General features: G+C 52.1%; 3 long non-coding RNA genes across 3 annotated transcripts; 1 reads left to right on the top strand and 2 right to left on the bottom strand.

Annotated features, from left to right (window-relative positions):
• Positions 1-6,228: 6,228 nt before the first annotated feature.
• Positions 6,229-7,603, bottom strand: LOC144729280 (uncharacterized). Its single transcript, XR_013587674.1, has 3 exons — positions 7,166-7,603; positions 6,677-6,775; positions 6,229-6,476 (listed from the first exon to the last, which is right to left on the bottom strand). It is a non-coding gene; the product is annotated as an uncharacterized LOC144729280 (long non-coding RNA).
• LOC144729281 (uncharacterized) lies at positions 7,576-16,631 on the top strand. Its single transcript, XR_013587675.1, has 2 exons — positions 7,576-8,156; positions 15,704-16,631. It is a non-coding gene; the product is annotated as an uncharacterized LOC144729281 (long non-coding RNA).
• On the bottom strand, positions 12,913-15,989 carry LOC144729282 (uncharacterized). Its single transcript, XR_013587676.1, has 2 exons — positions 15,751-15,989; positions 12,913-13,279 (listed from the first exon to the last, which is right to left on the bottom strand). It is a non-coding gene; the product is annotated as an uncharacterized LOC144729282 (long non-coding RNA).
• Positions 16,632-18,155: the final 1,524 nt, after the last annotated feature.

The raw sequence follows: 18,155 nt of genomic DNA, 5'->3' as shown, positions 1-18,155 counted from the left end.
AAAGTCACGTAGATAGAAAAATAATAACTTAATAAACATTTTTTTTATCAATGTGACTTTTTCTATCTACGTGACTTTCCCTAAAAAAATTATGAATAATTTTTCTATCTACGTAACTTTACCGAAAGAACCAAAGAATATTAATTCCTGCAGCCACTAAAGTTTTTAGTCAAAATGTACTCCAGGATGCTTATTGTTGTTGTCTGTGTCAATGCAGTCCAATCGCGGTTGTGGCCAGGCATTACCAACGTAGCGTCACCAAATTATATGTTAGACACGATTGTTTAATGCGAGCGGATAAGTGTTAATAATAATAATTGCAACAACAAAACAACTTTTAAACAACAAAAATTAAATGTGAAACATTTTACGGCAGAAGCTCCGCGGTTTCCTGCTAGTAACGATTGCCACGACCTTATTGCGTGGTTACCAGGATGTCACCAATTTCTCAAGAAGTGTTGTGTAGCTTTTAAACCACTCATGCCAAGTTTTGGAACCTTCCGTCGGGGCATGAGAAACCTGTTTACAACAACTAAAGACTCCTCCTAGCTCGTGTTTGACTTCGTAGCTGTGGCTTTGTTATTTTACTCCGCAGTGGCGAGATGTTAACTACCTCGCCTGGTGTACAGGAGGTCGTGGGTTCAATCCCGACCCTCACGCCTGCTGTGTATTTGGAGTTTGCGTATTCTCCCCGAAGTCGCGTGGATTTTTCTCCGGGTCCTCCGGTTTTTCCCTCCACATTTAGTAACAAATGTTTAAGATTATTTGGCGGCTATGAATTTCCACATCATTAGCTACTTCATTGAACTATCATTTGGGGGCAGGTCGCTTCTAAAAAAATGTATATTGCTCAGTGGGCCTTACCCGGTAAAATAAAAGATAGTTTAAACTAGTCAGTTCGTTCGTTTTGTTATTATTTACATACTCTGCTCGTTTAGTGATGCAAGTACTTGGTAATTGCTGCTGCTGCTGCTGCCATGGCAATAGTGCACACGCACACGTAACACAAATAAACCCAACACAGGAAAGGCAGAGTTATTGTCTGTATGTTGAACTTCTTTCACACCGTATGTAGTCAACCGTGCTGATCGGTTGTTGAATGCTTTGGGTGTTTTCTTGATTTAGAGATGGGGCCATGGAACTTAACGGCTGAGTTCAGGGCTAGACAATTGAGGCAGAGGGAATATGAATGCAGCTCAGGGGGAGACAGATGTTTCAAAACAGTCTCACGGTGAAGGTCGTTTAAAGTTCAGTGGTGCACATGCACACACGTGTTCATGAAATGTGCGATGACGAATATCGAAACGACGTAAATCAAAGCGACGTACACGGGATAGGTGGTGGAGGCGAAGGCTGAGAAGTGACGGATGGCGAGAAAGGACGGACGGACGATGCTGTCAGCGACGTGAGTGTGGGGTTGAGGCGACGCAAATCAGTCGGTGGTATTAATACTAAAGGGACGACGTAATTGCGAAACGCCGTAAAAGGGGGATACGTAAAATCGGGGTATTCCTGCACTTACAACGCATGCACTCTCTCTCTCTCTCGAGTGTATACATTATATCGGTGAATTAACATACGTTAAATCTTCTGTTGATCATGTGACTCTGGGTGTATTTAAATCAATGTATTGTTTAAACCATTTAACCATCGTTTGAATTTACATTTGCTGCTGTTTAGTTATTTACGAGCCTGATTCACGTGACTTGATTATGGAGTTTCCGCTGACACTGCACACGGCTAAAGTAAAACTTAATCTGTACTCAACACCACATATGACCCCCCCCCCCCGCAGCTCTATGTACTGCTTCCCAATCTGTAGCGGTCTCTGTTTGAGTATACTTATGGTTGCATCATATACTCGGCCTTGTTTAAATAACACTGAAAATCACTAAGTTGTGGTTTGGGATGTGACCTAATGGACTAATGTCTTTGTTGTGATAACGTTTGTTGTTTGTGCTTTTTCGTGTAGTGCTATTTCTTAATTTGTGTATTCGTTTTTTTATTTTGCTTGGTAGAAGGGTTTTCATTTGCTTGGTAGTGGCTGTATTTGGGATTTGGTCCTCATATATAATTATTGTACGTAGTTATGTGATGCTATAAACACGAACGACGCTTTAGACAATGAAAGTACCAGAGGTGTGGACTCGAGTCATGTGACTTGGACTCGAGTCAGACTCGAGTCATGAATTTGATGACTTGCGACTCGACTTGGACTTGCATAACAATGACTTTGTCCCACCTCTGAGATGTGGACTCGAGTCATGTGACTTGGACTCGAGTCAGACTCGAGTCATGAATTTGATGACTTGCGACTCGACTTGGACTTGCATAACAATGACTTTGTCCCACCTCTGGAAAGTACTATTGCAGTATTTTAAAACTCTGCCCCAATTTGGCGAAGAAACGAGCTGCTCTGTAAAGATCACGGGGGCCGGCAGTGTCTGCGTCTGATCGCCAGGGGGCAGGAGACCACCTGGTGGGGGCTCAGAGCGAGCAGTGGGAAGTCTCAGCAGCGGCAGCAGCTCACCGAGTCGCCATCGCATTCAAACTCTTCATTTCGACTGGAGGAATCCGATGAGCTATGAAGCTCTTTTTTTCACAGACGTACAGTATGTTTGGCAGGTGTCCAGTATGGGCTATCAATAATAAACCTGCTGTGGAAATCACACCCTGACAGTTAATGCACAAACTGAACCCTGCCAGTCAATGCACAAACTTGTTATCCGTTTCCATGTATCCTTTTATTGGCAAAACGCAAATCATGATATTTGTTTTAGCCCATCAGCCTATTGGCTTTCCAGACGAACATTATCGAGCAGCACGCGTTCAAGCAAGACAACTTTGGAACCGGCTTCGATCTTCTCTTCAAGAGAGTCAGGCTTGCGCATTGTGCGGCTGAATTTGCAAATGCTGTTCTATATTCTGGCATTACAAGGACGCTCAAACAGAAACCCCTACAGAAAAACAGTGGACCCCACCTGTGGCATCTGTATTTTATAGAGTTGTCCCCTCTCGTACACACGCGTGGGTTTGATCTGGATGCTCCGGTTCCCTCCCACATGTAAACACTTTATATTACTAGTTGTCAGATAACACCTTCGTGCAGCGTTCTTCATTGGCGGCCCATGGGGGCCTTTAGTGCAGCCCCTGACGTGCAGCCCCCGACAATACACAACACGTGACAACACCCCACCATCATTGTGCGTCCAAACCCCCAATGGTCTCAAATGTGTGGCGAGCCCCACACTGATGATGTCTTATCGGAAAAAATGCACCCCCCCTGTTTTTTTCTCGTTTCTCAATGAATCCCCCTGCGGAGCGTTACCACCGAAGACCGGAAAACCCGAGAGGGAGTCTGTCGTCCGTCTGGAACTGGAGCCAGAAAGCTCCACCGTGTCCGTGCTTCTAAAGCTGGCATTAACATTTGAGATGCTCTCTATATCAGGCGTCAAACGATGGTGGACATTCCACATTTGATTTGAGGGCATTGTGTTTATTGAAGCAAATGATTTTAACGGCGTGGGGGGATTTTCCCCTTTGCAGCGCGTGCTGCCATTACAAAATATCAACTCATTAAAGCACGTGGTAGTATATTTGCTGAGTCTGTTTACTTCATAGCCGGACAAAACTACATTGCCGACCGTGTTATTGTACAACACAAACGAGAAATACACGACGCGTGCCATTGCCTCTCACCGCCAATACCAGTGGCTTTGTTGCATACCCAGCACTGTCAATGTCCAGTTGCGTTTGTGTGTGTGACATCAGCGGTAAAAATAAGGGTACATGGCCACCTTATCAGCATCGCTGTGACTCTTTGTCATACACATTTCGCACGTAGCGAAACGTGCTTTGGTTTGAAACAAGGTCGCAAATACCTTATTGGGCGCTCACGACCTTAACTTTGAGATGGTGTAGCGGTGTTGGCCATGCGACACACTTGGGGGTTGTGTGCACTCTTGGTTTATAATTAACTGCTTTAATTTGCTTCCCAGAGAATTCATCTGAACCTCCACTGGGCATCTTCAGGAAGCCAATTGCTACCCAACACCGTTTCGTCCAAAACTGCTCAATGAATATCACAGCAATTAACCAATAACACGTTTAATATCCAGCTGTTCAAATGTGCTCTTGAAATTAGTGCGTAAATGCTATAAACGTGTCTTGTGAATTGACCATTTTCTCAACAAGACCCCATTATTCCCATGAAGATGTCATTTACATCTTGCAATGTTATTTATATAGCTTTTTTTCTTCTTGGTTCTTTCGGTAAAGTCACGTAGAAGGGAAGTAATAAAATAATAAAAATAAAACATAATAAAATAATTCTCACGACGTTTCGACCACAACACATGTAGCCGTCCTCAGGTGAAGACAGGTCTGTCGAGGCGACAGCGTCTAAAAGAAAACACCACCACGCTTGGAGAATACAACTACACGATTTTTCTCATCCTACCGGGTAAGGCCCATTGAGCTCTTATCTTATTTTTCAGAAGCGACCTGGTCCCAAATGAAAGCTCAAGAAAGTGGCTTAGGGGCCGTCCATAAATGACGTCACGCGATTTTGGACGATTTTTGACCCCCATCGTCACACGGCGTCACAAAAAGTCAGACCCCCCCCTCAAATATGACGTCACAAAGCTCTGCCCCCCCCCAAAAAAAAAACATGCTTCAAATCGCTTTAAACTATAATGTGGCGCTGCACTCTGATGTTGTAGGAGAAAACATTTATTAAAAGTCTATTTAATTAAGTTGGAAGTGGTCTATATTTATTGAAAGTTTCGTATTTTGATGTGACGTCACATTTCTCAAACCACCCCCCCCCCCTCGTCACACATCGTCACAAATATCTGACCCCCCCCCCCTATGTGTGTGACGTCATTTATGGACGGCCCCTTACCCCACGCTGAAGTTATGTCTGTGCACGCTGTTCACGTGTTGAGCTTTGGGAGTGCGATTTGTTTTGCTTAGGATCCCCCAATGAATTTTTAAAAAATACCCCGTTATATAGGGTGCACGGTACATCCACCACGGCGTTTGGCATGGTCTCTGGGTGTCGCGTGCGGCTCCCAATCAGAAGTCAGCGCTTTACAACCCTTTTTTGTGTGTGGGGGGGGGGCTTTAACTCAGCTGTTCATCCCTCCAAGGTTGACTCGGGTGAATGTCGTCACAATTGATTTTTTGGGGCACGCAATGATGACATACGTGGCCCCACCCAAAAGTCAATTATGCCTCGCATTGGCTGCGAAAAACCCAACATCCTGAGGTCCCTGGCACAGCCAGACACTCTGCAATTATCCAAACCTAACAACCTATTCGTTGTGCAATTGTTCCGTAATAACCCTTACCCTCTGCTACACTGATGTTGCTGCTGCTGTGCTCACACACCAAGGATCTACCGTGCAAAATTGCCGGGCAATTGGTTAAACGGGAACCATCAACCCGTGTAACAATAAAAAAAACTCAGAAACTGAGCGTCACCTCACTGCGCCTGCGTGTGGCGCATGTAGAACGAGGTCGTCGTCGTCGGTTAACTCGAACCTTCTCGCCGGGGATGGAATTCGCGCGCCCCCTATCGGCTTGCCGTTGTTGATGTGCAGGGGCGGAGGAGGGGGAAGAACAATTGATCGGGTATGGCCTCCCCCCATTGGTTCCAGCTACGTCAACCATCTTTGTGGTCTTGTTTACCACCTTAGCGCTCGAATAAGACTCGGATACACAATGCATCATCTTTAAAATGTGCGGGTATGGGGTTTTTTTTTGTTTTGCATGGCTCTTAACAGCCAGCCCGGCCACTCACCGCCATACATGGCCCCTGTGGGTTGACATCCATAGGAATGTGGAATTGCCACTGCTTGCTTAAGGCAATACACGACCTAACCCTAAGGTCATTGCCATTTGCTGCTCCGAATGAGCGTCGAGGCGATGCTCATCTTTACAGCTCCGAGCCAGTGGTGGAAATGCCACGCTCGTTAGGGGAAGTCTTCTCCATGGCATCGTTGGCTTCCCACAGTGGTACTAATTTTATCGACCCGGGGGGAGTGAAAGAGGGATGATGGGATGAGGAAAATCCCCAAACAGGATTTGGGACTCTCATTATCGATTGCGAGTTGCTTCCTCTCCCACCGAGCCACTTGGCAGGAATCCAACTCGGCCCGGTCGTATTGTGTTGCTTTGACCTACTAAAATATTCCGCGCGAATAAACCAAGAAAAACACGTAAATATGGGATTCCATTCAGTTGTTTTTATTACAAACCCAACGCAGAGTACATCTCTTGTTAAGTAGGAATGATTGGGGTGTCAAAGCCCTTCAATATTTACACAGCACAAATACAACCACGAACGTGTTCGACTGTAGTAGAACTATCCACAGGCGCGCTCAACAAAATACACCACGGCGCGCATCCAACTCCTCATCTCCCCGCCGGATTCTTCTTTTGTCGCCGAGCGCGCAATCACTTCTTCTTTCCTCCTGCGAGCCAAAGGGAAACCAGCAGGCACACCACAGAAACCACGGGTTAACGGGCCGCTCCGTACACAGAGGGACTTTAACACGCAGCAAACATTGAATTTGACTGGCCGCTCAACGGGTTGTTGCGTAACGTGTGGTGCGTTGCAATGGCGTTGGCGAAGCGCATGTCCCCCCGTGTGAGAATGATTGGCGTCACGTACCCTCCTTCTTCCCCCCTTCCTTTTTCTTCTCTCCCTCCTTCGCTGGCTCCTTTGTCGTCACGGCGGCAGCCTTGTCGGTTCCCTTCTTCGGGGCAGCACCTAAACACACACACACATTTACGTTTTGACATCTGCAAATTTACATGATCGGTGCATTTTTCACCGATTTCTCTCTCGCCACGACAAATATTGCTCCGGTAGGAAACGCGGCAGCCCAGACGACGACCTCCAGAGACGGCTGCGCATCTTAACAAAAAAACCCACCGTGCATCGTTTGGGATGCGCGGTTTTTATTCGCGATGCACGGATCCCTCATTGCAACCGAGAAATTGGCACACGGAGGTGCCCCTCGCTCCCAATGCAATTGCACAGCGCCGTTAATTCACGCGCCGTCACGTCGACGTCGCTTCACTACGAACGTGCAACATGCGCGTGTGGTGCCGAGCTACGTGACAACCACGGTAATTCATCAACAAGAGAGAGAATCACCTTTCCCAGACATGTCTGTCGATGCGTAGGTTGGGCTTTGACGTTGAAGTTGGCTCTCGTGCAGCGCAGCAGCAGCAGCAGTAGACAGGACACGAGGTATGATGCGGACCGAGTGGATTGGAAGTGCGTAGCGATGCTAACTCGCCACGCTCACTTATATAGGCGAGTTCCAGCTCCAGCCAGTACGAACCAGATGGGCTCCTCCCCGCAATCTCCCTCTACACAGCCCCCCGCAAGCCCTGCCTTGCCCTGCATTGCAGCCATGCCCAGCGTCCCCCCCCCACCACCACCTCCCTTGCCTGCCCGCTTCACTCCGGCGTCAACAAGTGAATATGGGATGGCGGTGGGGGTAATGGAACGATGCAGTAGAAACGATGACATAGCCCCGCCACCGCACGATGTGTGTGCACACGCGCGCGTGCGTGTGGTCTGTTGCATACGTGGTCGGGATTTGCGCGCAATAAAACGCAGTGGTTACCACGCGGCGCGATGACTTCCCCGTTGGTGCGACACTTTGTTTGCGAGCGCCTATTGGCACGGCGCGTATTGCGCGGTTAACGTGGCTCTCGTCGGCGTGCGCCCCGTGCTCCAACAGGTTTACTCTCGGAGAGGGATCGGTGCCCAACGTTGTGAATTCGTATCAGCCGTGCCATTGCGTGCGATGTTTTATTTTTTTGCGGTTCCCCCATCACCATGCCACACGCGCACGCGCTCTGCCATATGCATCGTGCGCACCTGCGCGCAAAGGCACGCGTGCATTTACAGCCGCGGATTGGAGGTGGCGCAGTGGAGAAGCCCACGGCTCGCACATCATCAGTACGGGGGGGACTTGCAATCCTTGTAGGCTCTCAACGCCTCCCACAAACATGCACTCATCGGCCGTGGGCGCAGTATGGTGGGTGAAGTATGGTCCGCGCAAGCCGTCGCACGACACACGAGGTGACCAGGACCTTCATCCAGCGGTGGATTGACAAACGGGACTGCCGTACAGGTATACACATGGCATCGTGCACACACGCACACGCGCGCGCGTATAGGAGGAGAAAGCGCACACTCGCACGCGTTATGCTATGTATATATTTTGTGCGCACGGCGCGCAAGCTTACACGTACACATCCTCACACACACATAACCCCCACCACACACACCCCCCCTCTATACAAAGCCGGCAGCGGAAATACCGAGTCGAATGTTCTAGAAGGATCGGGCACGGCGGTGCAGACCGCACATAGTGGCCACACGTCCCGCAGCAGCACAAAGGGGGTGGTGGCGTCCGCTAACCGCCAATCCGTGGTGTGTGGTGCGTGGTGTGTGCACTCTCTGCTGTGCACACCAGCAGCACCACACTCCATCCGTGGTGTGTGGTGCGTGGTGCGTGCGCTCTCTGCTGTACACACCACCACCACGCTCCACCCGTGGTGCGTGGTGCGCGTGTTTACTGTTGTACGGGGAGCGGTGGTGTAGTGGTTAGCGCGCTGCGCTACGAACCTGGCGACCCGGGTTCGGATTCACGCTCACGGTCAACGCCAGTGACGATTATCTGAACCGGTACAGGGCGTTCCCTAGGTAGATTCAGCCTCAAATGAGTACCCGGTGCGATGTGTAAACATCGTTGGCACTCGGGAGACAAAGGCGGCCGGGCGTGGTGTTGACCACCCACCCCCTTCGTGTGCCGTGCCGGCCTTCATAGGTGCTCGCTAACAGCCCTTGCCCCAAGCAATGTGTGAAGGCTACACGGGGGATCTTTGTTTACCGTTCTGGGGAGCGGTCGCGCAGCAGTTTCGGCGATGCGCTTCGGGAAAACAAAAACACCGACAACGCCGGTGACGATTGTCTGAAACGGTCCGGGGCCTCCCCTAGGTCGACTCAGCCTCAAATGAGTACCTTGGGTGCGGTGTGCAGTAAACATCGCCACTGGGTGAGACAAAGGCGGTCGGGCGTGGCGCTGGCCACCCACCCCCTCGTGTGCCGTGACGGCCTTCACAGGTGCTACCGGCTAACATCGCTGCTGTAACAATCTGTTAAAGGCGACATGCCATTGTGGGTAGCGGCAGCGTGCTGCGATTAGCGTACTGCGACACGAGACCGACGTTCGAGTCCCCAAACTCGCAACCTACATCAGTTGCGAACGTCGCTCCAGGGCCAACCTCCCTTAATCGACCCGTGGGGTGGTTAGGGGAGAGACAAAGGCGGCCGGGCGTAGTTCTGTCGATCCACCACCCACCCACCTCGCTCCCCGTATGCCGTGTTGGTGTTCATTCGTGCTCCGCTAACAGCACTTGTCAGAGGCCTCGTGTTAATTCATCGTGGTGATGGTGGTGGAGGTGGTGGTGGAGGTGATGGTGGAGGCGTCTCGCGCGATTGTGGTCCTGCGTAGCACGAGTAGAGGCATGCTGACGATGTTGCTGCTGCAACCACCACCACCATCACCACCATCACAACAACAACAACACGAGGCTCCAACGCTCGCCCACTCGCTCGCGACAACTCGTTGATCGCGGTCGATAAAGGGGCCATCCATTGAGTACGTACGCATGGGGTAGGGGGTAGGGGGGGTTAACACAAATGCGTAGCTTGTGTATGGGGGGAGGGGTCTACTTACAATGTTCGCATAGCAATCGGGGGGGGGGGGTGAAGCCTCGATAATAATAATGCAGCCGGCGGTGGACTGTTAGCTTAACGCGTTAATATTATTAATCCTTAAACGTTTCTGCGTGGATTAAATATCGGCCATTCTATAGGATTTGGGGGGGGGAGGTGCGTCAAGCATACGTACGCAGATGGTGGGGGGGGGGTAAAAAGTCCGCGTGTGTACAGGGAGAGGGGCGGGAGGGGTCAAGTTTTGACGAATTTTCGTGCGGAACGACTCAATGGACGATCCCCGCACCAACATTCTCTCGCGAGGCGGTCACCGCGTGCCGAGCCCCGCGACGTTGCCGCTCACGACCCCCCCTACCCCTATACACCCCTACACCCCCTACCCCTAGACCCAGACCCCCCCTACACCCCTACCCCTATACACCCCTACCCCTAGACTCCTACACCCCCCTACCCCTATACACCCCTACACCCCCTACCCCTAGACCCAGACCCCCCCTACACCCCTACCCCTATACACCCCTACACCCCCTACCCCTAGACCCAGACCCCCCCTACACCCCTACCCCTATACACCCTTACACCCCCTACCCCTAGACCCAGACCCCCCCCTACACCCCTACCCCTATACACCCCTACACACCCCCCTACCCCCCCTACCCCGACCTCGTGCGTCTCCACCGCCCCGTCCAGCCCACGCCGCCGGGGTTATTCGAGGGCGCGGCGAGACCCCCGCGGGCTCCTTGCGCGGTGCGAGCGAGGGCGGTGTGCGTGGCGCCCCCCCACACCCCCCCGTAGCCGGGTGTAGCAAACAGCATTGGGGTGTTGTACAGCGTGGGGTGAGGGCGTGTAACAGCGTGCGTGATGTTTACAGCCTGTGGCGTGTCACCTACAGCGTGGTGTGTAGTCGACAGCGTGGGGGATGTTTACAAGCCTGGGGTGTGTAAGTTACACAGCGTGTGGTGTGTAGTCTACACACCGCGTGGTGTCACCTACAGTGTTGTGTGTAGTCTACACACCGCGTGGTGTCACCTACAGTGTGGTGTGTAGTCTACACACCGCGTGGTGTGTCACCTACAGTGTTGTGTGTAGTCTACACACCGCGTGGTGTCACCTACAGTGTTGTGTGTAGTCTACACACCGCGTGGTGTGTCACCTACAGTGTTGTGTGTAGTCTACACACCGCGTGGTGTCACCTACAGTGTTGTGTGTAGTCTACACACCGCGTGGTGTGTCACCTACAGTGTTGTGTGTAGTCTACACACCGCGTGGTGTGTCACCTACAGTGTTGTGTGTAGTCTACACACCGCGTGGTGTGTCACCTACAGTGTTGTGTGTAGTCTACACACCGCGTGGTGTCACCTACAGTGTTGTGTGTAGTCTACACACCGCGTGGTGTCACCTACAGTGTTGTGTGTAGTCTACACACCACATGGTGTGTCACCTACAGTGTTGTGGCGCAGTCGTTGTACGGAACGGATGCGCGAGTTGCTGCAACCCGGACACGGGCAGGCATCGAGGTCATCGCTGCTGTGCGCACGCGCGGCTGTGGCAGTGCGAGTGTGTGAGCACACACTCGCTGAACGTGCTCACACACACTCACTGAGCGTGCTCACACACACTCACTGAGCGTGCTCACACACACTCACTGAGCGTGCTCACACTCACTGAACGTGCTCACACACACTCATTGAGCGTGCTCACACACACTGACTGAGCGTACTCACACTCACTCACTGAGCGTGCTCACACTCACTAACTGAGCGTGCTCACACACACTCACTGAGCGTGCTCACACTCACTGAACGTGCTCACACACACTCACTGAGCGTGCTCACACTCACTGAGCGTGCTCACACTCACTGAACGTGCTCACACTCACTCACTGAGCGTGCTCACACTCACTGAGCGTGCTCACACACACTCACTGAGCGTGCTCACGTGTGCTCACACTCACTGCGCGTGCACACGTGTGCTCACACTCACTGAGCACACTCACACCGTGTGAGCATGCACATGTGTGCTCACTGAGCATGTTCAAACTCACTGAGTGTGCTCACGTGTGCTCACACTCACACGGGTCCATGGGGAGCGGTAGTGTAGAGGTTAGCGCGCGCTGCGCTACGAACCAGGCGACACGAGTTCGATTCCTGCTCACGGCCAACACCAGTGACGATTATCTGAACCGGTCCTGGGCCTCCCCTAGGTCGACTCAGCCTCAAATTACTACCTTGGTCCGATGTATAAAACATCGACACTGGGGAGACAAAGGCGGCCGGGCATGGTGCTGGTCACCCACCCCCTTCGTGTGCCGTGATGGCCTTCATATGTGCTCGATAACATCACTTGCCCCAAGTCTGTTACAGGCTTCACGGGGGATCTTTGTGGGCTGGTCCCAGCCAGTGCCACAAGCGTTTTGCTATATCCATGATCGGTTGCTTTGGGTTAGATCGCGTAAATGTGTCGTTAAACCCCCCACCACCCGACACAGCTAATTCGTAAGGTTGGTCACGTAAACAGAACATGGCAGTTTGTTACTCGCGTTGTGTGCTTAATGACGACGCGGAGGGAAGTCTTCATGTAAGGGTTTGCGCCGGTTTATTAACTTTCACCAGGGGTAGGTGCCCTACACTGGGTCCTTCACGTGGACCCTCGGCTCTGTCTGTCCCTAGCTCGGCTAGCTCCAGGGCTCTCTCCTTCGAGTCGGATCGGGGGTTCAGCCAACACCGACCGACCAGGGAGAGCAGCACCTTCCACAACTACCGCCGGCTTCTCTCCAGACTCCCCGAGCTCTACCCCTGACTGTCTCTTCAACCGCTCTCCATCCCGGGCTCCCACAATGACCCTGCTTTCGTCACAGGGCCCCCCTTAAGTCCCACGAGACATGACGTCATCGTACCGCACAGCGCGTATGACGTCACATCCCCATACTACTTCTCCACTAGTACAGCACACCAGTGTGTTTGATTGTAAAGTCACAACATTTACAATAGATTGTTTACAATCGATTCTAAATGTTGTGGATTGTTTACAATCGATTGTAGATATTGTGGATTTACTCTCCCAACACACCGGTGTGCTGTACTAGTGTAGTGTCCTCCTTCCTCTTGGCGTGTGTGTGTGCGGCGCACACTCAGTCGGAAACGAGGTAGTTGCAGGAGGCACCGTCCCTCTTTATTATCTCTCGTTCACACCACCAACTCCGGCATCCTCTCTCACGACCACGCTGCCGTACGGCCCGTCCCAGACACGACCCCGTCCATGTTGCACCGACGGCGTCGACCGAGACAGCCACCGCTGTCCGACCGCGCGATGATCGGGCGAAGGTGGCGGCGACGACGACGAGACGAGTCCACTCCCGGAACTGGCAGCCTGGAGCTCTCACTCTCCGCTGCTTTTATTCTCTTCGGCGCGGCTTGGCTCCGCCCTGGCCACGCCTCCCTTCTAGAACCCACCAGAGGGTTCCAGGGGCCTCCCCACGAGGTCTACCGTGACCCTTGACCCAGTTCCTCCGCCCTGCCGGCACACACCGTGTAATGTGCTCAATGGCTTGTGCGCTAAGTGTCCACCGCAGTTGCTGCTGTTGTACAGCAGTCGGCGCTGTGTCACTACACTAGTAAAATAATTGGCATGTTGTTTACGTGACAAACCTTACTAATTGGCTGTGTCGGGTGGTGGCGGGTTTAATGACGCATTTATATATTTACGTGCTATAACCCAAAAAAAACTGTATAATGGATATTGATCGCAAAATCCTTCGTGTTAAGCGTGTTGGGAGATCTTTGCTTTCCAGCTAGCTGCTTGTGTGACTCAATGAAGTGTTCGCGCGAGGGCGGTATTCAGTTGAAAGAATTATCACAGATTAAAAATATGTATACTTCCTATAAATATAAATATCTGAGCCATGACCCGCATTAAAGCCGCACGTATTTTGTCCACGCCGAGTTAAATGTGATTTATCTGCACGCTGGACAGTAATTGGGATAATTATTCTTAACTTCTAATTGAGAACTCGGTCTGCGTGACCCCTGCGAGGTTGTGTGTGTGTGGGTCAGTGTCTTTATCTCTGCGCGCGTGTTGAGGTGTGTTGGCATGTGTGTCCTGCCTAGTGTGTGTGTCTTTGTGTCAATGTGTGTCATTGAATGTGCCTCGTGTGTCAGTAGGTGTTGATGTGTCACTGCATGTGCCCCGTGTGTGTCAGTGGGTGTCTTGATGTGTGTGTCAGTGGGTGTGTTGATGTGTGTGTTGATGTGTGTTATGTATGCCGATGATTTGGTAATAGCTGCTCATTCAGAGGAGTTGGAGACGCTGCTGCTGAGACTGGAGCGTGCCACTAAGAGGTGGGGCCTTACCATCAGCTCCACTAAAACTAAGCACCTGCCTGGGTATTTTGTACCATCGGACACTCCACCCCCACAACTCCCAATCGGTGATGGGGCAGTAGTGGAGAGAGTGGAGAGTTTCCCATACCTGGGCAGTGTGCTTATGACCGGCTCCAGTTTAACAGCAGAGGTCTCACTCCGAATCAGTCGAGCGGCAATATCTTTTCATCGGTTGCATAACGCTGTGTGGAAGCTACCTGGTCTGTCGCTCCGCACGAAGCTTCAGGTCTTCTCGGCCACAGTCATTCCCTCCCTTCTCTACGCTTGCGAAACGTGGACCCCCCTAATGGAGCATCTTCGCCAGTTAGAAACATTTAGGCTGGCCTGCCTACGATCTATCCTGGGTTTAACCAGGCTGGATTGTGTGAGGAGCTCACAAATCCTTGAAAGATCTGGGCAAAGTCTCATCGGTGAGCTCCTCCAGCAGGCAAGGCTGCGGTGGCTGGGTCATGTAGTCCGCATGCCCAGCCACCGCATGCCTAAACAGCTTTTGTTCGGCCGGATCGAGGAAGCTAAACGGGCGCGGCATGGGCTAGAGAAGAGATCGAGTGATGTGGTACAGGAGGACGTGGAGCTGAGTGGACTTTCCGATGACTGGTACCAGCGGTGTCAAGATCGGCCTCTGTGGAGGAAGCTCGTGAAGGACGCTACTGGCAGTTGGATGCAACAACGGAGGGCGGAGGAGCGACGCTCACAACAACGAGCGGAGCGCCGGGTGGCTAAAGCACAGCAAGTTGGTACAGTAGGGGGCACAGGTGGTGCATCAGCCAGTCATCTCGGTCATCTCAGTCAGTCGACCCGTGGCACCTGGATCTGCCCCGTGACCTCCTGCCAGCGGGCGTTCGAAACTTCACGTGGCCTCAAGGTGCACATGGCCTGGCACAAGCGTCGTGGTGACGTCACCGCCACTTAGTGGCGAATGGCGGTTGTTGTTGTGTCAGTGGGTGTGTTGATGTGTGGGTGTGTCAGTGGGTGTGTTGATGTGTGTCAGTGGGAGTGTCAGTGGGTGTGTTGGTATGGGTGTGTCAGTGGGTGTGTTGATGTGTGGGTGTGTCAGTGTGAAGCGTAGTGGTTCCCGCGCTGCGCTATGAACCCGGCGACCCGCCCAAGTTTGGTCACCACTGGCGACGATTATCTAAACCGGACATGGGCCTCCCCTAGATCGACTCAGCCTCAAATAAGTACCTGGTGTGGTGTGTAAACATCGCCACTGGGGAGACAAAGGCAGTCGGGCGTGGTGCTGGCCACCCACCCCCTCGTGTGCCGTGCCGACCTTCATAGGTGCTCGCTAACAGCACTTGCCCCAAAAGTCTGTTAAGGCTACACGGAGTATCTTTGTCAATGTGTGCCATTGCGTGCGTCTCGTGTGTGTGTGGATGTCTCATGTGTGTCAGTGGGTTTGTCGATGTGTGTCGTTAGGCGTGTGTCGATGTGTGTCGTTGCGTGCGTCTCGCGTGTGTCGGTGATAGCGATGCGAGTGAAGACTCACGCCGAGTGGGAGGGAGGGAGTGATGGGGCAATGTGTCCGTGTGTGTGTCCGTGGCGTGATGAGACGCAGGGCGTGCGCATGTCGCCGTGAAGGTCGCCAGCACTTGTAAAACCTACCTGCTGCACCTACGGCACCTCCTCGACGCGCTCTCTTCACCCGTGCTCATCACGTGCGGCGATGACGCTGCTGTCATCATGCTCGGCCACGAATCAATCCACCGGCTGGATGAAGGCTTCCCCAAGCCGCCGCCATCCCTGCGTTGTAGTAATTCTCCACAGCTGCACAAGAGCCGATTTCATTACTCCATCTCCTCGGCGCACGTCCTCCTGGCGGACGCGATTCCAATTGTCTGCCACTCCGTCACCAGCTGACGCTGCGTGGCCAGCCGGACACGTGGACCGTTAATAATTCGCCATCTAAGGCGTCCGTCTGACGGCCTCAATGAGTGGACACGCTCGGTACATGTGGCAATGTGTTGTGTGTGTCAGTGGGTTGGTGCTGGCCATCCACCACCTCGTGTGCCGTGCCGGCCTTCACAGGTGCTACTCGCTAACAGCACTTGCCCCAACAGTCTGTTAAGGGCTACACGGGGAATCTGTATTGTTGTGTCAATGTGTGGTGCGGAGTGGCGGTGTAGCGGTTAGCGCGTTGCGCTACGAACCCGCCCATCCGAGTTCGATTCCCGCTCACGGCCAACACCAGTGACGATTATTTGAACCGGTCCTGGGCCTCGCCTAGGTTGACTCGGCCTCAAATGAGTACCTGGTGCGCGGTGTGTAAACATCTCCACCAGGGAGACAAAGGCGGCCGGGCGTGGTGTTGGCCACCCACCTCGGTCCGGCCTTCGTAGGTGTTCACGAACAGCACTTGCCCTTAAAGCCTGTTAAGGGCTATATGTGTCGTCCGTGTTGATGATTTGCCATCTCGGCTTCCGTCTAACTGACATCCTCAACGACTGGACAGCGAGATGCGAAATAAATCGTTCTCACCGATCTCACAGTCGACTCGTTCACACCTTCCCGGCGGATGCAGCACTCCCACGGCACTATTCAACGCGGAGATGAGAATCTCAGCCGCTTCGAACCGCGTACAGCCGAGAAAAGGCAGGCCTCATTGGGTAAACCGTGCAGCGCCAAACCACTCGCTCGACAAAGCCGCTATGGGCACGATTGTCCTCTATTGGGATACATTTCCATAAATGTACAGACGGGAATTTGTCGTTTATGAAAACGCATTTTAGGAAAATAGCACATTCTAAAGACCCGCCACCTTCATTCTTGACTCTTAAGATGGGTAGTGGCCCTTATTCAGAGCGGCTTGAAAGCAGATTGACTTGTAGTTGTAGGTTACACTTCATAGTTATACGGCGGTGTTAGTAAAGAAGGTGGTGAGTTTTATTTGTTCCTCCGTCTTAATTTTCATTTCGCATTCAAACATTTAATCCGTACTGCAGTCGTGAAAAGAGTGACCACTTTTGTCCCACACTGTGCGAGATATTGGCCTTGTGCATCATCAGGTGACATCAAACCGCGGAATGCTTTTCCCCGTTGGAATTTGGCAGTTTATCATGAACCAGCGATTGAGGAGCTGTAACTTGGTGACCACTGGATTGGAAAGTTGCATAATCCCGAGCAATGAACGAGGCCAACGTTGCCTCAAGAAATTCAAGTAGCGAGTGGACTCGGGAATGTAACGCGCTGGAACAGGGTCTCGCGTGGTCCCCGAGTGTGTGGGATCGAGCCCTGGAGTGGACAGACCCAATGACGATCATGAATGGCTTGTGTGTGCGTTGTCCACTTTGCCATCTCAGCTAAGCCAGTGAAGTTTACACACGTAAAAATGTTTGGCTCCAATCAATGTGATTTCACTACTGGATGAAGCGTCCTGCCTCCCCCCCCCCACCCCCCAATGCTGTGTCAGTCACAGGGTTTGTTTGACCATACTTCTCCACGCTGGGGAGCCCATGGCCGGTCCACATACCACCCATCTCAGCCGTGGCAGGGAATCGGACTGGGGTCGCTGGGATCGGGCAGCGCGTGAACTGCTGCCCCACTGCTCCCCACACCATCGCTGGCTGCCGTGACCGATTGGCTTGAAGGTGGTGGTGGGGCTGCATCGCTTGTGCAGCTCTAGCAGACAGTGCTGCATAGGGCGCCACAGTGGTGAGATGTTAGTACCTCGCCTGGTATACAGGAGGTCGTGGGTTCGATCCCGACCCTGACGCATATTTTGAATTGGCATGATTTTTATTCTAGGTTCTCTGGTTTTTCACTCCACATTTAGAAACATGCGTTTTGAGCACTTGGCTGCAATACATTTCCACACAAGCCACTTCGTTGAGCTATCATTTGTCACTAGGTCGCTATTGCTAATAGTCAAATGGTTACTTAATGTGAAAAAGAAAAAACCTTGAACAGAACATTTCAAAACGACGTGATTTGGGCAGCAATCATTATTTCCTCTTATAAATATTTAATTTCCACGGTATTTATACATTTTCTAGCATATTCCACAATGTGAA

Source organism: Lampetra planeri, chromosome 32 (genome assembly GCF_965212315.1).
Source record: "Lampetra planeri chromosome 32, kcLamPlan1.2.h2, whole genome shotgun sequence".
Taxonomy (NCBI): Eukaryota; Metazoa; Chordata; class Hyperoartia; order Petromyzontiformes; family Petromyzontidae; genus Lampetra; species Lampetra planeri.
This window is presented reverse-complemented; position numbering and strand designations above follow the sequence as displayed.